This window comes from Castor canadensis, chromosome 15, assembly GCF_047511655.1.
Source record: "Castor canadensis chromosome 15, mCasCan1.hap1v2, whole genome shotgun sequence".
Classification (NCBI taxonomy): domain Eukaryota; kingdom Metazoa; phylum Chordata; class Mammalia; order Rodentia; family Castoridae; genus Castor; species Castor canadensis.
This window is the reverse complement of record NC_133400.1, coordinates 64,227,544-64,252,105: the sequence shown is the minus strand read 5'-3', so window position 1 is coordinate 64,252,105 and position 24,562 is coordinate 64,227,544.

Genomic DNA, 24,562 nt, shown 5'->3' with positions numbered 1-24,562 from the left:
CCTATATTCAAATAAATTTGAAAATCTAAAAGAAATGGACAGATTTCTAGATACATATGATCATCCAAAACTGAACCAAGAGGAAATTAATCACCTGAATAGACCTATAACACAAAATGAAATTGAAGCAGCAATCAAGAGTCTCCCCAAAAAGAAAAGTCCAGGACCTGATGGATTCTCTGCTGAATTCTATCAGACCTTTAAAGAAGAACTGATACCAACCCTCAAACTGTTCCATGAAATAGAAAGGGAAGGAAAACTGCCAAACACATTTTATGAAGCCACTATTACACTTATCCCAAAACCAGGCAAAGACACCTCCAAAAAGGAGAACTATAGGCCAATCTCCTTAATGAACATTGATGCAAAAATCCTCAACAAAATAATGGCAAATCGAATTCAGCAACACATCAAAAAGATTATTCACCACGACCAGGTAGGCTTCATCCCAGGGATGCAGGGGTGGTTCAACATACGAAAATCAATAAACGTAATAAACCACATTAACAGAAGCAAAGACAAAAACCACTTGATCATCTCAATAGATGCAGAAAAAGCCTTTGATAAGATCCAACATCATTTCATGATAAAAGCTCTAAGAAAACTAGGAATAGAAGGAAAGTTCCTCAACATTATAAAAGCTATATATGACAAACCTACAGCCAGCATTATACTTAACGGAGAAAAATTAAAACCATTCCCTCTAAAATCAGGAACCAGACAAGGATGCCCACTATCTCCACTCCTATTCAACATAGTACTGGAATTCCTAGCCAGAGCAATTAGGCAAGAAGAAGGAATAAAAGGAATACAAATAGGTAAAGAAACTGTCAAAATATCCCTATTTGCAGACGACATGATCCTATACCTTAAAGACCCAAAAAACTCTACTCAGAAGCTTCTAGACATCATCAATAGCTATAGCAAGGTAGCAGGATATAAAATCAACATAGAAAAATCATTAGCATTTCTATACACTAACAATGAGCAAACGGAAAAAGAATGTATGAAAACAATTCCATTTACAATAGCCTCAAAAAAAATCAAATACCTAGGTGTAAACCTAACAAAAGATGTGAAAGACCTCTACAAGGAAAACTATACACTTCTGAAGAAAGAGATTGAGGAAGACTATAGAAAGTGGAGAGATCTCCCATGCTCATGGATTGGTAGAATCAACATAGTAAAAATGTCTATACTCCCAAAAGTAATCTACATGTTTAATGCAATTCCCATCAAAATTCCAATGACATTCATCAAAGAGATTGAAAAATCTACTGTTAAATTTATATGGAAACACAAGAGGCCACGAATAGCCAAGGCAATACTCAGTCAAAAGAACAATGCAGGAGGTATCACAATACCTGACTTCAAACTATATTACAAAGCAATAATAATAAAAACAGCATGGTACTGGCACAAAAACAGACATGAAGACCAGTGGAACAGAATAGAGGATCCAGATATGAAGCCACACAACTATGAGCAACTTATCTTTGACAAAGGAGCTAAAAATATACGATGGAGAAATAGCAGCCTCTTCAACAAAAACTGCTGGGAAAACTGGTTAGCAGTCTGCAAAAAACTGAAACTAGATCCATGTATATCACCCTATACCAAGATTAACTCAAAATGGATCAAGGATCTGAATATCAGACCCCAAACTCTTAAGTTGATACAAGAAAGAGTAGGAAATACTCTGGAGTTAGTAGGTATAGGTAAGAACTTTCTCAATGAAACCCCAGCAGCACAGCAACTAAGAGATAGCATAGATAAATGGGACCTCATAAAACTAAAAAGCTTCTGTTCATCAAAAGAAATGGTCTCTAAACTGAAGAGAACACCCACAGAGTGGGAGAAAATATTTGCCAACTATACATCAGACAAAGGACTGATAACCAGAATATACAGGGAACTTAAAAAACTAAATTCTCCCAAAACTAATGAACCAATAAAGAAATGGGCAGGTGAACTAAACAGAACTTTCTCAAAAGAAGAAATTCAAATGGCCAGAAAACACATGAAAAAATGCTCACCATCTCTAGCAATAAAGGAAATGCAAATTAAAACCACACTAAGATTCCACCTCACCCCTGTTAGAATAGCCATCATCAGCAACACCACCAACAACAGGTGTTGGCGAGGATGCGGGGAAAAAGGAACCCTCTTACACTGTTGGTGGGAATGTAGACTAGTACAACCACTCTGGAAAAAAATTTGGAGGCTACTTAAAAAGCTGGACATCGATCTACCATTTGATCCAGCAATACCACTCTTGGGGATATACCCAAAAGACTGTTACTCCAGAGGCACCTGCACATCCATGTTTATTGCGGCACTATTCACAATAGCCAAGTTATGGAGACAGCCAAGATGCCCCAGCACTGATGAATGGATTAAGAAAATGTGGTATCTATACACAATGGAATTTTATGCAGCCATGAAGAAGAACGAAATGTTATCATTCGCTGGTAAATGGATGGAATTGGAGAACATCATTCTGAGTGAGGTTAGCCTGGCTCAAAAGACCAAAAATCGTATGTTCTCCCTCATATGTGGACATTAGATCAAGGGCAAACACAACAAGGGGATTGGACTATGAGCACATGATAAAAGCGAGAGCACACAAGGGAGGGGTGAGGATAGGTAAGACACCTAAAAAACTAGCTAGCATTTGTTGCCCTTAATGCAGAGAAACTAAAGCAGATACCTTAAAGCAACTGAGGCCAATAGGAAAAGGAGACCAGGAACAAGAGAAAAGGTTAGATTAAAAAGAATTAACCTAGAAGATAACACCCACGCACAGGAAATCAATGTGAGTCAATGCCCTGTATAGCTATCCTTATCTCAACCAGCAAAACCCCTTGTTCCTTCCTATTATTGCTTATACTCTCTCTACAACAAAATTAGAGATAAGGGCAAAATAGTTTCTGCTGGGTATTGAGGGGGGGAGCGGGAGGGGGTGGAGTGGGTGGTAAGGGAGGGGGTGGGGTCAGGGGGGAGAAATAAACCAAGCCTTGTATGCACATATGAATAATAAAAGAAAAATGAAAAAAAAATAAAGAAAAAAAAAATAAAAAAAAAAAAAAGAAAAAAAAAAAGTTTTAAGTGCATTCATACCAGTTTCTGTGTGAAGAAATGGCTTCCATTCACTATTCATTGCTGTGAAGTAAGGGATAAGGTGCCAACGTAGAGGTACCCACTGTGAGTTAAAATGTATGGGGCCATCTTAGATATACAAATGTGAGGCAAAGTTTACACTGTACCATGGAAGTAAATATTTTGACAGAATGTTGTATTGCCATCAAGAGGGTAATTACTGTGAGGTAAAGGTTTCTATGCCATAATGCAGGTTATTATGAAGAGGCAATGTTGTCCTTGGGATCATAAAGGTAGCTCTATTTAAGTATACATCAAACTTCCACCATAGAGTATAAATACTGTGAGATAAATCTTAAAGTGTCATCATAGATATAACTAATGTCAGGTCATGTTTATGGAAATATGACAGTGTTAACTACAGTGACGTAATGGTTACAATGCATTCTAAAAGTAACTATTGTGTGATTGATATTACTGTGATATCATGGATGTAGACATTGTGAGTAGTGGTTACAGTGCCATCCTAGAGGTAACTACTGAGAGTTCAGTTTTATGGTGACATTATAGATGTAACTACTGTAAGGTAAGTCTCATTGTGGCATTGTATAGATAATGTTAGGTAAAAGTTATGGTGCCTTCATGGTGGTAATTACTGTGAAGCCAAAAGTAAGGTGATGTTTTTGAGGTTACTAATGTGAGGAAAGTTCTCCCTAGCCACATAAAGATAAACAATGTAAGCATGTTATGATTTCATCACAGACAGTAACTACTGTGAGGGAAGACTTACAGTGCCAACATTTATGTTAAGAAATATACTGCGAAGAACACTTGCCATCATAAATGTAATTATTGTAAAGTTAATGCTGTGGTGTCATAGTAGAGGTCACTACTGTGAGGAAATATTTTCATGGGATTATAATAGTAAGTATTGTGAGGTAAATGTTACTGTGCTTTGATAGGTTGTGAACTGTGAAGCAAAGACTTCTGTGACATAAAATATATAACAATTGTGAGGTAAAGATCATGGTGCCACATTACAGTATAGTTACTGGAAATAGAGGTTGTTTATAGTACCAGCATAAAAGCTAATCCTATGAGGTAAAACTCACTGTATGATCACAGAGATACAGACTAAGCAAAGGTTAGTGTGCCAGCATAGTGTCAAATACTATGAGATAAAAGTTACAGTGCCATCATAGAGGTTACAAATGTGAGGAATGGTTTCCCTGCTTCATTAAAGAAAGCTATATAAGGCAAAGTTTATGGTGTCATTTTAGTTGGCACTACTGTGAGGTAAAGCTTATAGTGCATTTTAGATGCTAACTACAGTGAGGGAAAAGTTACATGCAGTGTAACAACTCTGAGTCAAATGTTATGATACCATTGTAGAGGTAACTACTCTGAGGGAAAATTTACCCTAGCACAATAAGAGTAACTAGGTGAGGTAAAGTTTATTGTGCCGTCATACAAGCTATCAACTGGGAAATAATGGTACTTCTATGTTACCATCATAGAAGTAACTAGAATAAGGTAAAAGTTATTGTCCCATCATAGAGGCAAGTATACTGAGGGAAAGTTCTGGTGCCATCAGCCATATAACCTGAGACTACGGTTACTTTGACATCACAAAGTTAACCATGTGAGTTAAAATATATGGTGTGATCATAGAAGAAACCACTGTGAGGTACAGGTTAATATTTTAGCATAGGAGTAACTACATGGAAACATCATATATCATATATGTGGTGCTATCGTATATGTAACTATTTGAGGCTAAGTTATCCATGTCATCATAACCACTGTGAAGTAAGGTTAACAAAGTCTTCATAGTGTGTAATTACTTCAAAGGAAAATATTTTATGCCATGATAGAGAAAAGCACTGTGAAGCAAAGTTCACAACATGAAAGCAGAGGTAAACTGTATGGCACATCTTAAGATGCCTTCACAGAGGTAAGTATGCTGTGGCAACGTTGATGTGCTGTCATAGAGGTAACTACTGTGATTCAAAGTTGATGTTCCATCATAGAGTTTTCTTCTGTCAAATAAAAGTTGTACTGTATTCATAAGGGTTTCAAATGTGAAGTACAGTGTTCCATGACATCAAAAAGTAACTATCAAGTAAACGATACGATGTCATTATATAGGTGAGTAACTGTGAGGTAACAGTTATGATATCAACATACAAGGATCCTCTCCAGGTATAGTTACAATATAATCAGAAATCTAACTAGTATTAGTCAAATGTGAAGATACCATCATATAAGTAACTACTCTTAGGCAAAGGTAATAGTGCCATCATACACATAACTACCGGGAAGGAAAGTTTTGTGTGCCAAAATAGAAAAGACTACTGAGAAGTCAAGATTATGGTGGTATTGTAGAGGTAACTACTGTGGGGCAATTTAATGGTCACATTTGTAGAAGACACTAAAGTGAGGCAAAAGTTAGTTACCTTCAGACATGTAACCAAATGAGGCAATTGTGAAAATGCCATCATAGATTTAACTACATTGAGGTAAAGATTAATGCTTACATCATAGTTGTTACTAGTGTGGAAAAATTTTCCATAGCATGTTAAACAGACTATTGTGTGAAAATGCTTATGGTGCCTTCAGAGAGGTAAATACTTTTAGGTAACAGTTTCAGTGTCATCATACTGGTATCTACTGTGAGGCAAAAATTAAGGAGCCATCATAGAGGTTACCAATGTGAGAGAAAGTTTCCCAAACCTCATAAAGGTAACATATGTAAGGTAAAGTTTTGTTCCATAATAGTTGAGAACTACTGTGAGGGAAATCCTAGAGTGCCATCATAAACAGCAACACCTGTGAAGCAAAGGATAGGTGCCATCTTAGATTAATCTACTGTGAGAATATGTTTTAATGCCATATAGTGATAACTATTGTGAGGCAAAAGTTTCTATGGCATCATAATGGTAACTCTTATTAAGTATAATTTATGGGTACATCATAGACGGTAATTACCGGGAGGCAAATGCTATATGCCATCATAGAGGCAACTATAGTGAGAAGAATTTTACACTGTGATTTTAGAGGTAATCACTGTGAGATGTTAATGTACAATCACAGAGCTGTGTATAGTGAGGTAAAGTTTATGCTATCACATAGAGGTAACTATTTAAGGCCAGTATCTCTACACTATCCTAAAGATAACTGCTGTGAGCTAAGAATTATGGTATCACCATCGAGGGTAATCACTATGATTATAATGGAAATGTTTTCATATCATCATCAATGTAAATACAGTAAGATAAAAGTTTTTGATGCCATCACAGTAGAAACTATGGTGAAGCTACCATTACAATGCCATTATACACCTATGAAGCAAAACTTAAGGCAAAGTTAATAGATGCATAATAGAGTTAGCTACAGTAAGGCAAAGTTTACACCATTATAATAGAGGAAAGTAATGGGAGGCAAATATTATGGTGCAATAATAGATGTATACAGTATGAGAAAAGTTAATAGTTACCTTTAGAGTAACTATTGTGAGGTAAAAGTAATAATGCCTTTATAGCGGTTTAACTGATGAAAAGGTTCCAGTGATGTCAACAATATCACTATTTTCTGGTAAATGCCATGATGCCGTCACATAACTTACTTACTGCGAGGTAAAGATTATGATGCCATCCTAAAGGAACGTTCTATGAAGTACAACTTACAGAATCATGATATATGTACCTATTGGGAGGCACAAATTATAGTTCCATCACAGAAAAAACTACTAGTCCATTACTGTGAGGTACAGGTCATGGTGCCACACAGAGTTATCCACTGTGGAGTAATATTGCAGTGCCATTATAAATGTATCAAGTGTGAGGCACATGGAATGGTGATAGCTACAAGCTACCTAGAAGCAAAATTTATGTGCCAATATAAAGTGCATATTGTGAGGTAAAGTCTAAAGTGTCATAATAAATATAAGTAATAAAAGGCAAAGTTTATGTTGACATCTGTGAGGTAAATGTTATGGTGCTTTCATAGAAGTTTCTACTGTAAGGCAGATGTTTCCATGGAATCAAAAAAATGAGATCAGTTATCCTACCATCATATATGGTAATTTTTGTACATAATATTTATGTAGTTATCATACCGGTACCTAGGATGAGGTGAAGTTATCAATATGATGGTCTCCAATTGGTTATTTCGGTTGCCTTTTTCAAAAATCAGGTGGACATAGCTGCGTGGATTCATGTCTGGGTCTTCTATTCTGTTTAACTGGGCTTCATGTCTGTTTTTGTGCCAGTACAATGCCATTTTTATTGCTATAGCTGTATGGTATTATTTGAATTTGGATATTGTTATATCTCTAGTGATGCTCTTTTTGTCATTATTGCCTTAACTATTTGAGGTCTTTTGTGTTTCCATGTGAACATTAGGGTTGATTTTTCAAGTTATGTGGTGAATGTCATTGTAATTTTGATGGGGATTTCACTGAACATGTAGATTCCTTTTGGTAATATAGCTATTTTCACAATCCATGAGCATGGGAGTTATCTTCTGTAGTCTTCTTTGGCTTTTCACTGCTTTTTCAGTGGTTTATGGTTTTCATTGTAGAGGTCTGTCACCTTTTAATTCCAGATATTTTGTTGTTTTGAGGTTATTGTAAATGCAATTGATTACTTCTGTTCTTTCTAATCACATAATTGTTGGCATCTAGAAAGGCTACTGATTTTTGCATATTGATTTTTCATCCTGTTACTTTGCTGAACCTGTTTGTGATGTCTAAGATTATTTTTTGGTGGAATATTTCAGGTCTTTCAGGTCTTTTATAAGATCATGTCTTCTGTAAGAAGGAATACTTTTACTGCTTCCTTCCCCATGTGTAATACTTTAATTTCTTCTAATTGTCTTACTGCTTTTGCTAGGCATTCTAAGAGTGTGAGGAATAAGAGTGCAGACAGTGGACACATTTGACTCATTCCTGACTTTACAGGAAATAGATTCAGTTTTTTTCCCCATTTAGTATGATGTTGACTATAGGCTTTCATATACAGCCTTTATTATATTTAGGTTCATTGCTTCTATTTCTAATTTCATCAGAGGTTTTATCATGAAAGGATTTTGAAATTTGTTGAAGATCTTTTTCTGCATCTATTGAAATGATCGTGTGATTTTTTTCTTTTTGTTTTTCTTAATAGGTTGTAGTAAAATTAATGATTTGCATATATTGAACTATTCCTGCATCCCTGGGATGAAACTGACTTGATTATGGTGGATGATGTTTTGGATATGTTGTTGCATTCAGTTTGTCAGTAATTTACTGAGAAGTTTTGCATCTAAGTTCATAAAGGAAATTGCCCTATAATTCTCTTTTTTGTTGTTTTTGTATCCTTGGTTTGGGGATGAAGTGTAATACTGGCTTTATAGAATTATTTTGGCAGTGTTACTTCCCTTTCTATTTCATGCAAAAGTTTGGGGGGTGTTGGGATTAGCTCTTCTTCAAAAGTCTCATAGAAATCAGCAGTGAAACCATCAGGTTCAGGACTTTTCTTTTTTTGAGACTATTGCTGTTCCAATTTCTTTGCTTATTATAGATCTATTTAGGTGAATTTTATTTTCTTGGTTCTATTTCAGTTGGCCGTATGTGTTTATAAATTTATCCATTTCTTCTAGATCTTCCAACTTAATTGAATATAGGTTTTCAAAGTAATTCCTAATGATTACCTGTATTTCATGGTGATTCTTGTGCTATCCCCCCTTTCTGTTTCTAATTTTATTTATTTAGCTTTTTTTCCTCCTTGTTTAGTCTGATTTGTCAGGGGTTTACCGATATTATTTACTTTTTGGTTTCATTGATTCTTTCCATGTTTTTTTTCTTTTGGTTATGTTTCATTGATTTCAGCTCATATTTTTATTATCTCTCCTACTGGTTTTGTGTTTAGCTTGTTCTCGTCTTTTTAGGAGTTGGAGATACAGCATTAGGTCATTATTTGAGCTCTTTCTTTGTTTTTAATATATGCGTTCATGGGTATAAACAGCTTTTGCTGTGTCCCTTAGGTTCTGATAGATTGTGCTTTCATTTTCATGCAATTCTAGAAACTTCTTGATTTTGTCCTTATTTCTTCAATGATCCATTGATCATAGAGAAGTGTGTTGTTCAGTCTCCAGGTGTTTGAATATTTTCTGCATTTCTTTTGTTGTTGGGTTCAATTTACTTCATTTTGTGCAGACAGTGTGCAGGGGGTTACTTCAGTTTTCTTATATTTGTGAAGACTGGCTTTGTGCCCTAAAATATGTATCTTAGAGAAAGGTCCATGCACTGCTGAGAAGAATATATATTGTATTGTTGCAGAATGGAATACTCTGTAGATGACTGTCCATTTGATCTCCTGTGTCACTTGATTATAAAGTTTCTGTTCAATGTTTTTGGCTGGATGAACTATCTATTTGCGATAGAGGAATATTAAAGTCTCCCACTTTCTCTATGCTGGGGTTCATCTGTGTTTTAAAGTCCAGTTGTATATGTTTAATGAAGTTGGGTTCACTGATATTGGGCTCATGTAAGTTAACAATTGTCATTTCTTCTTGATACACTATTCTTTTAATTAGTATGATTATTAGTATTATGTGACCTTCTTTGTCTCTTCTGATGAATTTAGGTTTGAAGTCTGTTTTATCTGATATAAATGTAGCTACTCCTGCCTGTTTTCAGGAATATTTGCTTGGTAAATCTTTTTCTACACTTTCAACCCTAAGGCAATGTTTGTTTTTGTCTATGAGGTAGTTTCTTGTAAAGAACAAATTGTTGGGTCTTCCTTTTTAATCCAGTTTGCCAATCAATGTCTTTTGATGGGGGATTGAGGCTTTTAACATTCACTGTTAATATTGAAAGGTATGTGGTGATTCCTTAAATTTATTTGTTTTTGTTGTGTAAGGGTTTTTGTGTGTGTGTGTGTAATTAGGTCTAGGCTACTCTCTAATTACCTCTTTTCTTTTCTCTTGAGATTGAATATTTCCCATTCTTTCATTAATATGTTTTATTTTCATCTTTGTGTGTAGGATTCTTTTGAGTATCTTCTGGAGTGCTTGTTTAGTGGACAAGTATTGTTCTAGTTTCTTTTTATCATAGAAGGTTTTTATTCCTCTTCCAGTTTTGAATGATTGCTTTGCTGGATAGAATATACTTAGTCTATGCTCTTCTTGAATTTAGGTTTGTGTTGAAGAATCTGCTATTGCTTTGATGGGTTTTCTTTTATATGATATTTGACTTTTCTCTCTTACCATCATCAATATTTTTCCTTGTTCTCTGTGCTAATCATTTCAACCATAATATGCCATGGAGAGGAACTATTTTGGTCATGTATGTTTTGTGTCCTAGAGACTTCCTGTACCTGTATGGGTAACTCTCCTGCTGCTATCATTTTGTTGATCTGTTTTCTGTACCTTTGGCTTATGCCTCTTCTTCTTCAATTCCAAAGATTTGTAGGTTTGGTCTTTTGAGGTAATCACAGAAAACTTGTATATTTCTTTCAGTCTTTTGTGTAAGTATTCTTTTGTTTTTTCTTTAATATCTATTTTGTCTTCTTGAAATTCTGTCTTCCACTTGTTCTTTCTGCTGGTGTAGTTTTCAATTTTTTTAAAATTTGACTTTGTTTTCAGGGTTTCTATTTGATTCTTATTTTTGACACTTTCCACATCTTTGCTAAACGCATGTTGACATGTTGTCCTGCCTATTTTATTTCACTTATCTCATTTTACGCTTTGTTTGGTTTTGTTCTGATATTTGTTGAAATCATCTTTGAGATAATTTAGTTGTTTCTGTGTCTTCCTAAATTTTTATTGATATTCTCTTGGGATTTATTGAGTTGTTTTTGTATGTCCTCTTTAAGCTCCTTAAAGCTTCTTGTAATCAGTCTGCTGACTTCTGAGAATTCATCCTCATTCACTGTTCACCCTATCCTTTATTGTGTGATTGTTAACTTTTTTGTGGAGTCATATTTGTCTGCCTTCTATTATTTCCCATGTTTGTATTTTGAGATTTGCTCCTGTGTTTTTGATTAGTTGTTTGGGGAATTTAATCATCTCTAATCTTTCCCTTGATTTAATTGCTATGCTCTGACTAGCTTATTTGTTAGCTAATTTGTTGTATTCTTTCTGTTCACTGGCCTGGAGCATACCTTAGCAATAACAAATTCACAGATTCAATGCTGAACCAATTTTTTATATAATACATAAAACTGTTGGCAGTATTTTCTACATCCAGTGTGTATCAGAGAAACAACAGTTGCTTGCATAGAGATAAATACTTAGGTAATAAAATGATGGAGCTAGAAGAGATGGGTAGGAGGGAATGGAGAAAATGAGAGAAAAGGTATAAAATGTGGAAGCTTTTGAGTCATAAGGCCTTAATGTGTGTAAAGGTGTAGTTCAGTCATTGTGATGGGAAGCTGCTATTTTTGGAGGTTGCAGAAAAATTTGAAGCATTGGAGTAATGTGTAAAGTTAATAAGCTACTCAGTGAGTAGTTAGTGTGGAGGACATAGGAATAGTGGAGAGAAAGGAAGAGGAAGAGACTAAGATAAGGAGACAGAAGAAAAAAGAAAAAATATCAGGAGGAGAGAAAAGAAAGTGAAACAAGAGAGGGCTATGCAAACCAAAAATTCAACAGAAAGGAAAAAGGAGATAAATTTGTAACTGAAATAAAAATGCATTTAGTGCTAAAATTTCTCCCTACTGTGGAGAGGAGTGGACTTCCTTCGAGTTCATTGAGTGCACTGAGTGCTTCCATCTGACTGCTAATCCACATGTTATCTCTTCTGACATAGGCTTTCTCTGAGTTCTTGACCCTCATTGGGGTTGATATTCTGGGCCATGTGGTAATCAGTTGTGCCTGTCTCTACTGTAGGTATTTGGGGAGCAACCATTCAGGATGTTGATGCATAGGTTCCTTTTGGAGAGATGGGCAACCTGAGTCAGCTTGTTTGATTTAGTGGGTTTTTTGAAGTGGTCCCATGAGGAGCTAATATATGAGCAGCGGGCAGCCCCTCTTGCCCACCAGGGAAGCCTGTGAGCCAGAGTTCATCTGTTTGGTTGAAAGCTCTTCTCTGGGGAAGCTGTCAGTTTCACCTCACTACCATCTTCCCTATGGTGCTCAAAAGCATTGGTATTTTTCCACTCTGCACAGGCTAAACCACCCATCCTCTACTAAGAAGAATTGGAGATTTCCCTCCATTTATTAAGCCAACAGGTTTGTCCAGGAGAGGTGCAATCAGTGTCTCCAAGCTCTGGACTATGCTGCTTCCTACCTCAGTGCAGATGGTGCAGGAAGTCCACCTGAGTGGGTTGCAGCTCTCTTTATGGTCTTGGGGGTAGATGGCCCAGGTTGCAAGTGGGTGGCAGTAGGAAGTTCTGCATAAATGAATCTTGGTGGGCCTGGGGTAATCCAGATACAAAAGAACTCATTCTGTTCTCTGCATTGACTTTTTACTCTTTAGAGGAAGGAAAAAAAAAAGAAGGAACACAATAGATGACTAAAAACAAAAATGGAGAAATTGCTCTCTGGCATTCTGGTGTGGAAGCTGGCAGCCTCAGCTCCCAAACTTCTGGGGCTATTTTGTGCTCTAAAAAGCTTATTTAAAGGTTAGTCATTGTAGATTGCTCTGCCTATGTGTTGGCAGAATCTTACTTTTGGAGTAGCTGGGTCCTCCTGCCCTTGCTCCCTTGAACCTGAAGTTATCTTTCACACTTGTGAGAGCTCAGAGTTCTGGGGTCTATCACTTATCTGCCATTTTAGTATTTCTCTCTAGTGGGAAATACTATTTTATCCCCCTTTTAAAAATAGCACTGGGGTTGAATTCAGGGCCTCAGGCTTACCATGCAGGCACTCTTACCACTTGAGCCACTCTACCAACCAGTGGCAACAGTTAAGAGTGTCATCATACATGCTAACAACTATAAGACAAAGGATAGGTATGGTCATAGATATAACTACTGTGAGGAAAAGATTTCAGGGTATGATAATTGTAATTAATATGAAGTAAAGTGCTTTTATATAGGCTTACCTATGAGGTAAAAGTTACTCTGGTATTAAAAACATAACTGTAGCAATGGTTAGGTCACAGTGACATCATATGGCCTACTTACTATGAGGTAAAGATTATGGAGCCATCATACAGGTAACTACTGTGAGGCAAAGATTTCTGTTACTTAAAGTTTCTGTGCAAACATTTAGCTAATTGTGTGAGGTAATGATGCTAACACGGAGTTACCCACTGTGAGGTATGTTTATGGTACAATCCTCGAGCTAACTATCGTGAGTGAAATGTGAAAAGGCTATCATTGAGTTACTACTGTTAGTCAAAGCTTATGATGCCACCATACACCTAACTACTGTGAAGCAAAATTTTATGTTCCATAATACACTACAAAGAGGTAAATGTTACTGTGCCATAATACAGATAACTTCTGTGAGTAAATATTTCCCTGGTATCACAAAGTAATCAATGTGTGACAACCTTTATGTTGCCATAATAGATGGAAAGTAATGTGAAACAAAGTTTGTGGTGCTAAAATATAGGCTAATTGCTGTGAGGTATAGATTATGGTGCCAACATAGAGGTACCCCCTGTGAGGTATAATTCCTGTGCATTTATAGAGTTACAAAGTGTGAGGCAAATGATATGGTGAGATCTTATAACATAGTACATAAGTACAAAAGTTTAGGTGCCATTAAGAGGATAATTAGTGTGAGGCAATGTTTATGGTGACATCATAGAGGTAATCCTGAAAGGCAACCATTACAGTGCCCTAATAGATATGATTATTGTAAGGCAATATTTGTGGTGATAGCTTTGAGTTTACTACTATGAGAGAAAATTATGGTTAATTTACAGAGGTTTCTACAATAAGGCAAATATTTCCATGGAATCATAAATGTAACTATTGTGAGGTAAAGATTGCAAAGTCATCACAGAGGTAATGATTGTGAAGGAAGGATTATGGTGTCATCAGAGACGGTAATTAAGTTATACAAAGGTAATGGTGCCCACATGAGGATAAATACTGTGAGCTATAATTCTCATTTCCATTATTGCAGTAAGTATTATGAAAGAAAGTTTGCAATGTAATCATACTTGGAAGTACATTGAGGAAAATGCTTCTGTGGCATTGCAGAGATATCTACTGTGAGGCAATAGTTAGGCAATAATTATGGTGCTCTCACAGAGGTAATAATTTGCTAAGAGGCAAATATTACAATGACATTTTATGGGCAATTACTGGGAAGTACATATTGGAATGAATTCATCAAGGTGGCTACTGCAACACAGATGGTTCTGATATAAATTTCAGTATGATGAGGTAAAGCTTATAGTGCCATCATAGTGGTTAATTACTGTGACCTAAAGGTTACTGTGCCAACCTGGAAGTACCCACTGTGAGGCAAAGTGTAATGCCATCATAGAGGTAACCACTGAGAGGTAAAATTTATGGTGTTATTCTGGAAGTAACAATTGAGGCAAGGTTATAGTACCTCAAATAAGTAAGAACTATGTGAGAAGTTAAGTTTGCCATTAGGAGCGCAATTACTGCAAGGAAACATTTCATGCCCAAATGTACTTCATTACAGAGAGGCAATGTTTTCCTTGGCATTACATACTAACTCCTGTGAGGCATATGCCAAAATGACATCATGGATGGTAAATACCATGAGATAAAAGTTATGGTGTCATCATAGGTATAACTAATGTCAAGTCACATTTTTTGGAACTAACAGAGTTAACTACTCTGACTTGATTTTTTTACAGTGCCTTTCAGAAATAACTACTGTGAGGTTAAGTTTATTATGCTATGACAAATGTAAACACTGTAAGGCAAATGCTATAGAGCAATCATACAGGTAACTATTGTGAGATAGTGGTTACAGTGAATTCATGCAATCCACTAAGCAACTACTGTGAATGCCATCCTAGAAGAAGTACTATGAAGTAAGGTTTATGGTGTCATTATAGAGGTAACTCACGTGAGGTAAATTTCATTATTCCATCAACAGGTAACTACAGGGAGTTAAAAGTTAAGGTTCCATAATAGAGGTTACTAATGTGGTTGGAATGTTTTCCTAGCACCATAAAGATTTCTGATATGAAGCAATAATTAAGAGGTCATCATAGACAAGATGTATTGTGAGGTAATGCTCTCACTGCCATCCTAGACACTAACTTTTAATAAAAGTATAGCTATCCTTATCCCAACAAGCAAAAACCCTTGGTCCTTCCTATTATTGCTTATACTCTCTCTTCAACAAAATTAGAGATAAGGGCAGAATAGTTTCTGCCTGGTAGCGAGGAGTAAGGGGGGTAAGGGAGGGAGTAGGGAGGTAAGGGAGGGGGCAGGGGGGAAGGGGAGAGAAAAGACCCAAACATTGTATGCACATATGAATAAAATAAAAATTAAAAAAAGTATAGGTACTATAATAGCTGTAACTACTGTGAGCCAAAATAGATGTAAGCACTTTGAAGAGAATGTTTCCATGGCATGATGACTGCAACTAAAGTGAAATAGTTACAGTGCTTTTATAAGTTTTATAGAAATCTAACTTGATAAATGTTGCTGTGGCTTTAAAAATGTAACTATTGTGAGGTAAAGAGTACAGTGCCAAAAGATGGTGAACTTACCATGAGGTGAATGTTGCAGTACCATCAGAGAGGTCTGGACTATGTAGCAAAGGTTACAATGCCACCATACATGTAACTACTAAGAGGTAATGATTTCTGTGTCATCATCAAGGTGACTACTGTTAGGAAATGATAACAGTGTCATTGCAGAGAAAACTACTCTGAGGAAAATTTTACTTAAAAGTAAGTACTGTGAGGTAAATTGTATAATGTATTCAACCATGTTTTTTTTTTTTGTGAGGCAAGGCTTTTCAGAATGTTATAAACTAGCTATCATGCATTATAGGTTACAGTGCTAGCATAGTGGTTGATTCCTGGCAGGCAATTGTTATGGTGCCACCATAGAGGTAAGTACTGTGAGGCAAAGGTTATGGTGCCATCAGATAGGTAAATAGTTTAAGGCAAATTTAATGGTGACATTTTAGAGGGAACTTCAGCAATGATGGTATATCAAACTTTTCTTTTGTGTTATACAGGTTGTAGTGATTTTATAAAGATTTCAAACATGAAGTAATGTGTTCTGTGACATCAAAAAGTAACTTTTATGAACTAAATGATATGTAGCCATGACATAGATGAGTATCTGTGAGATAAAGATTATGATGCCAACATTCAGGGATCCTCTCTGAGGTATAATTACTACAAAATCATAGAACTAACAACTGTGAGACAAATGTCACTGTCATATCATATCTTCAGAGAGGTAAGTACTGTGAGTCAAAATTATGGTGCCATCCTAGAGATAAATATTGTGAAATATATGTTATGATGCCATGATAGATGTAACTACCATTAGGCAATTATTATATTGTCATCATAGATGTAAATCCTGTGAGGTGAAGTTTACAATGTCATCACAGGCAAAAGTGAAGGTGCCATCAGGGAGGTTACTAATGTGATGAAAGTTTTCCCAAGGCTCATAGAGGTAACCTATGTAAGGCAAAGGTTATGGTGTTATTAGAGTAGAGAACTACTATGAGGTAATGCTGCAGCACCATCATAAACAGTGACAACTGTGAAGCAAAGGATGGGTGCCACCATAGATTTAATTGCTATGTGGGACTTTTCAGTGCCATAATAGAGGTAACTACAGTGAGGCAAAGACTATGATACCACATAGACCTTACTACTGTGTGGGAAATGTTTCCACGGAGTGATAATTGGAACTATCGTGGGACAAAGGCTATGGTGTCATCGTAGGTGGCAATGACTCAGAGGCAAATGTTAGGTCACATCATAGAGGTAACTATTTGAGGCAATGTTACAGTACCCTCATACACAATAAGTACTATGGGGCTAAGGTTAAGGTGCCATCATAGAAAAAAATAAATTTGGAACAAAAGTTATGGTGTTATAATACAGGGTGATTACTGTGAGGTAAATGATTTGGTGCCACCATAGAGGTTACCACTATGGGGTACAATTATGGTGGCATTGTAGAGGTGACCACTGTGAGGCTGTTGGTTCATCTTAGAAGAAAGTACAGAGAAGGGAATTCAGGTGCCATCATAAAGGTAGCTACTTGAGGCAAACGTGTCCATGCCTTCATAAAGGTATTTTAATATGAGATTTCTTTAATGGTATCATCATACAGGGTAATTTCTATGAGGTAATAATTACAGTGTCATCCTAGAAGCAACAATTGTGGTGTAAATGTTTTTTATGCCATTGTAGAGGAAACTATTGTGAGGCTAACTTTTTGGTGCCATCACACACAAACCTGCTGTAAGTCTTCAGTTTCTGTGCCATCATAGAGATAAGTACTATGAGGCAAATCTTAAGGTACTATCATAAAAGTAACTCCTGTTGGTAAAGTTACCAATGACAAATTAGAGGTAACTACTGAGAGGCAAAGTAATGGTGTCATATGATATCACAATGTGAAGGAGAGTTTATGGTGACATCTTAAAGGTAACTACTGTGTGTTTAAGGTTATGGCGCTATTATAGAGTTTTTTACTTTGCGGCAAAAGTTGCCATGGCATCAAAAATACAACTATTTTGAGGTAAAAGTGTCAACACTATCTTACAACTTATCTACTGAAAGTTAAAGGTTACAGTGCTACTATAGAAGGACATAATGTGAGACAAGGTGATGTGGCCATCATACACATAACTGTCCTGAGGCAAATATTTCTGCCCCATCAGAGGGGCAATATTTTTGCAAAGATTTTCATGTCATCACATAGGTAGGTAATGCAATTTAAGTGTTATGGTGTCATCATGTTGGGCAAATTACACTGAGGGAAATGTTATGGTGCCATCATGGAGGTAAAAACGTGAGGCAAAGTTTCTGTGCCATAATAAAATTAACTATTGTGAGATAAGTGTTAAAGTGTAATCATAGATGATAATGGCTGGGAGGCAAATGTTACTTCTTATCTTAGAGGTAAGTATTTGAGGCAATGTTATAGTGCTATCATAGGAGGTAAATACTGTGAAGCAAAGATTAGGTGTCATAATATAGATAAGCACTGTGATGCAAAGGTTTCCCTGGCATCAGAATGGGAATCTACATGTGGCAAAGTTTATGGTGTCATCATAGATGAAAATTAATTTGGAGTAAAAGTTGCAGTGTTATAATACAGGGTAATGACTGTGAGGTCAATATTGTGTTGCCTCCATAAAAGTTACTACTGTGAGGTATAGTTATGGTGTTATTGTAGAGGTAAATCTGTGCCATCACAGAGGTTACTAGTGTGAAGTAAATGATCCATGACCATCATAGATGATAAGTACTGTGTATTGGTGCTGACAACATAGGCATAATTCTGTCATGTAAAAGTGACTGTGCCATCATAGAGGTAACTAATGTCAGGAAATGATTACAGTGCTATCATAGATGTATATTCTGTGATATAAAAATTATGGTGCCACCATTTATGCAACTAATGTGAAGCATAGTACACTGTGCCAATATACATGTGACTAGTATAGGTAAAGTTCTGTGCCAACATACAGATTAGTGTTGTGAGGTGACGTTTAGGGTACCATTGTAGGGTTTACTGTGAGTTTGGCATATGGTGAGATTTTAGAGGTAATTGTGAAGTAAAATTTATATACATTGTTAGAGATTTTTAATGTGAGGCAAAGGTTTCTGTTGTAGCATAAATATAACTAAGGTGAGGTAATAGTTGTGGTGTCATATGTATTAATTACTGTGAGGTAATGGTTATGGAATCATTAGAGAAATAACTAATGTGTGGAAAAAGCAATGGTGCCATCACAGAAGCAAATTCTATAAGGAAAATGATATGGGGCCACAAGCTGGTAAATACCACAAGCTATAATTTCCAGTACCATCATAGATGTAATTATGTGAGGGAAATTTTTCAGTGCCATGAAGAATTTCACTACTATGAGGCTTAGGATTCTGTACCATCGTATAGATAAATCCTGGGAGGTAAAGTGACATATTAGAGTTAACTTCTGTAACATATACATTAATATCCCATCATAAATGGTAAATACTGTGAGGTAAATCTTATGGTGTCATCATAGGTAAAGATAATATAAATTCATACTTATGGAGATATCATAGAGGCAACTATTGTCACTTAATGATCACAGTACCTTTTAGAAGTAACTACTGTGAGGTTAAGGTTACTGTACTATCATAGATTTAAACACTGTGAAGTAAATGTTACAGACCATCATATAGGTAACAGTCAGGAGTTAATGGTTACAGTGGCATCATAGAGCAACTGTTGAGTGTCAAGATTACAGTCCCATCCGATGACATAAGATTTATGGTGATATTGAAGAATTAACTACTGGGAGGTAAGTTTCATGGTGTCCATATAGAGGCAACTACTCGGAGGCAAGTTTATCTTGACATTATAGGTCTAAGTATTGTGAAGTAAAATTTAAGGTGCTATTATAGATGGGAACTATTGTCTTTAATTTTTATTATGTTTTTCTAAATTATTATTATTTATTACCATATTATTATTTAGCAGTAGTACATTGTGAAATGTATAAAAGTGCTTTCAATAAATCTTAGTGAAAATCACCCCTCCACCATTCTCCTTTATGAACTCTTCCCCCAAATCCTAGAGTAGTTTGAATATGTCTCATTTTCCAATTTTTGTACATGAGTATATAATATTTCCACTGTATTCACTTTGTTACACCATTTCCTTATATTCGCCCCTCTTCCGATGGTCCTTACCCTCATACAGGACTTATTTTATCTTGATGTCCTTCATCCTGGAAAAATGGACATTTTGTTTGGAATATCTATGCAGAGAGTGTCATTTTGACATTTCCGTGAATATATGTATTGAATCTTGAACTGTTTCATCCCCACCATTTTCCTCCTTTCTACTTTAGTCCTCTTCTTATGATGATTTCAACAGGTTTAAAAGTTCTATATTTATTCTTGTATAAAAAGTACATCACTCATATTCACCTTCTTTACTTCTTCCTTTTATGCTCCTCATCCCATTAGTGACCTCCCTTAGCATAATGTGTTTTTCTTTCTTTTCCTTCCTTTTGAGGTGTTTATTTGTGGGTCAGTGGGATTTTTGCCTTCATAATATACTTGTGCATACATTGTACTTAAGTGAATGTCGCACCCCTCCACTGTACTTCCTTACCCTTTTCCCCTATCCTGTGTTAACAATTTTCAGCACGTTTTCTTGTGTGTTATTACTTCACAGATGTGATGTATTTCATTATTACTAGCTATGTTTCTTTCTTTCTTTTCCTCCTTCTTGGTCTCCTCTATCAGTAGAACATTTGGATACATGCTCTCCATATATTTCCAGGTATGCATATATAGGAATATTTTATATATATTCATTGTGTATTTGTAATGAGTCTCTATTCCACAATTGAGATACAAAATACAGCCTTAGGCCTTCTGAACCTGGCTGACTTCACTTAAGGTGAGGTTCTCCAGTTCCATCCATTCACCTGCAAATGACAAAACTACATTTTTATCTCTGGATGAATAGAATTCCATTGTATATGGATACCTCATTTTCTTAATTCATTTGCCAGTTGTGGAGTTTCTTGACTGGTTTCATAGCTTAGATACTCTGAAAAATGCTTCATGGGTGTGCATATTTCTTTACTGAACTAGAGTTACTTTAGTAATATCACTAGGAGTGGATATTTCTGGATCATATGACAGTTCTACTTTTAGATTTTTTGGGGAGCCTCCATACTGATTTGCATAGTGGTTATATTAATTTATGTTCCTTCCAACAGGTTATGAGGGTTTCTTTTTCCTGACACACTCACCAACATTTGTTGTTGTTTCTCTTCTTGGTTATAGCCATTCTAATACTATTGAGGTGGAATCTTAACATGATATCATTGGCATTTCCTTTATGGCCTGGGACTTTAAGCATTTCTTCATGTGTTTTTTGGCTTCTTTCTTTTGAAAAGCTCTATTTAGTTCATTTGCACATTTGTTTCATTGGGTCATTAGTTTTGTAAGTGATACTTTTCCCAGCTTACTGTTTATTCTGGTTGTTAACCCCTTGTCATATATACAACTGGCAATAATTTTTGTCCATTCTACTAGCTGCTTCTTCAATTTGGGGACTATTTGTTATATTTTGCAGAAGTTTTCTATGTTCACATAGTCCCATTTGCCCATCCTTTCTCTTAGTCACTGAGCCATTCTATTTAGGAAGCTATTGCCTATGCGTATAAGTTCCAGGGTATTCCCTACTCTTTCCTGCCCTAGCTTCAAAGTGTCAGGTCTTATTTTAAGGTCCTTAATCCAATTTGAGTTGATACTTGTACAAGATGAAAGTATCTAGTTTCAGTATTCTGCATGCAGATATCCAGTTTTCCCAACAACATTTGTTGAAGAGGTTTTCTTTCTCCATTGTATGTTTTGAGTGCCTTTACAGAAAATCAGGTGAGCATAGCAGGGAGGATTCATGTCTGGGGCTTCTGTTCTATTGCTCTTCATGTCTGTTTTTGCACCAGCACCATGCTGTTTCTGTTGCTATGGCCCTATAGTATAGTATAGTATAGTATAGTATAGTATAGTATAGTATAGTTTGATTCAAGTATTATACCATCAGTGTTGCTTTTTTTGTCATTCTTGCCTTAACTATTTCAGGACATTTGGGCTTCCATGTAAACTTTAGGGTTGCTTTTCAATCTCTGTGATGTATGTCATTGGAAATTTGATGGGATTTCATTGGACATGTACATTCATTTTGGTAATATTTTCACAATGTTGACTTTGCCAATCCATGTTCATGAAGATCTCTTCTGTTATCTTCTTTGATTTCTTTTTCAATAGTTTATGGTTTTCACTGTACAGGTCTCTCACTTCCTTTGATAAGTTTATTCCCAGATATTTTATTTTTAGAGTATTATAAATGCAATTGTTTTCCTTTTACTCCTCCTCAATCTCATCATTGTTGGTATAGAACAGCTACTGATTTTTGTAATTTGATTTTACATCTTACTAATTGGCTGAAGCTGTTTATGATATCCAGGAGTTTTTAATGTAATATTTGGGTCTTTTAGCTGAATGATCGTGTCATCTGCACGTAGGGATACTTTGACTCCTTCCTTTCATATTCAAATTACTTTAATTTCTTCAAAATGTCTTATTGCTCTGGCTTGGAATTCCTAGACTATGATGAATAAGAGTTAAGATAGTGAATATCCTTGACTCATTCCTGACCTTACAGTAAATAGTTTCAGGTTTTTCCCATTTAGTAGGATGTTGGCTTTAGCATATCATATATATCTTTTATTGTATTGAGATACATTCCTTCTATTTCTAGTTTCATCAGAGATTTTATCATGAAAGGATGTAAAATTTTGTTGAAGGCTTTTTCTGCACATATTGAGATGATCATGTGGCTTTTATTTTTGCTTCTGTTAATATGTTGTCATAAATTCAATGATTTGCATATGTTGAACCATTCCTGTATCCCTGAGATGAAAATGACCTAATAATGGTTATGATCTTTTGGATATGTTGTTGAGTTCAATTTGTCAATATTTTGCCAAGAATTTTCCATCAAATTCATTAAAGAAATTAGCCTATAATTCTTTTTTATTTTAATTTTTGTAACCTTGTCCTCCCTTGGGATGAATGTAATACTGGCTTCAAAAATGATTTTGGCACACTTCCTTCCCTTAAATATTTGGAGTGTTGGTATTAGTTCTTCTTTAAAGGTCTGGTAGAAATCATCAGTGAATCCAAAAAAACTTCATTTTTCTGATACTCTGTTGCGGTTTCAAGTTCATTGTTCAGTATGGTCTATTTAGGAGAATTACATTTTTTTGGTTCTATTTTGTTTGGGCATATGTGTCTAGAAATTTATTTCTTCAAGATTTTCCAGTTTACTTGATTATAGATTTTCAAAATAATTTATAATGATTCTCTGTATTTCAGGGTGTTTATTATGATCTCTCCTTTCTAATTTTATTAATTTGTTACTTTTCCCTCTTGTTTTAGTCAGATTTGCCAGAGATTTATCAATATTATTTATTTTTTCCAAGAAGCAACCTTTTGTTTCATTGATTCTTTATGCTTTTTTGGTCTCTTTCATTGATTTCAGCACTTGTTTTTATTATCTCTCCTTTTCTGGTTTTAGATTAAGCTTGTTCCTGCATTTTTAGAGTTGAATATACAACATTAGGCCATTATTTGAGTTCTTTTGTGTTTTTAATAAATATACTCATTACTATAAATGTTCTCCTTAAAGCTGCCTTTGCTGTGTCACGTGGGTTGTGATAGATTGCACTTTCATTTTCATTAAATTCTAGGAACTTTTTGATTTTGTCCCTTATTTCTTAAATGACCTACTGGTGATAGAGAAATGTGTTGTTCTGTTCTCTATTTTCTGCTGTTTCTTTTGTTGTTGAGTTCTAGTTTTGTTCCATTATATACAGACAGTATTCAGGGGATTAATTCAGTTTTCCTCTGTATGCTAAGTCACTTTGTGACCTAAAATATGATGTATTTTGGAGAACATTCCATGGGCTGCTGAGATTAATTTACATTATATTGTTGGAGAATGTCTGTAGTTGTCTGTCAGGTCAATTTTTTCTGTGGTGTCATTCCATTCTAAACTTTCTTACTGATTTTTTGTCTGAATGACCTATCAGTGATAGAACTGTATTGAAGTTTCCAACTGTCCCTATGTTGCGGTTTATCTGTGTTTTTACATTCATTAGTGTATGTATAATGGTTGGATGTACTGACATTGGGCACATATAAGTTAACGATTGTTATTTCCTGTTGATATATTGCTCCTTTTAATGATTTGACATGACCTTCTTTGTCTCTTTTGACTAATTGTGGTTTGAAGTCTACTTTATCTGATATAAGTATATCTACTCCTGCCTGTTTTCAGGGTCCTTTAGCTTGGTAAATCTTTTGTCATATTTTCAGCCTTCTGGCAATGTTTGTTTTTGTCTGTGAGGTGGGTTTCTTATAAAGAACAAATCACTGGGTGTTCATTTTTTAATTCAGTGTGCCAATCAGTGTCTTTTGATGGGGTAGTTGAACACTTTAACAATTAGTGTTAATATTAGGAGGTATTTGGTAATATTTGAAATTCAGTTGTTTTTGTTGTGGAAGGATTTGTGTGTGTGTGTGTGTGTGTGTGTGTGTGTGTGTGTGTGTTTGTAATCAAATCTATGCTACTGTCTAATTACCTGTCTGTTCTTCTCTTGAGATTTAGTAATTCCCATCTTTTCATTACTATTTTTGTTTACATCTTTATGTGTAGGATCCCTTTGAATATCTTCTGGAGTGCTTGTTTAGTGGTCATGTTATTGTTTTATTTTTGGTTTATCATGGAAAGACTTTATACCTCCTTCAGTTTTGAATGATAGA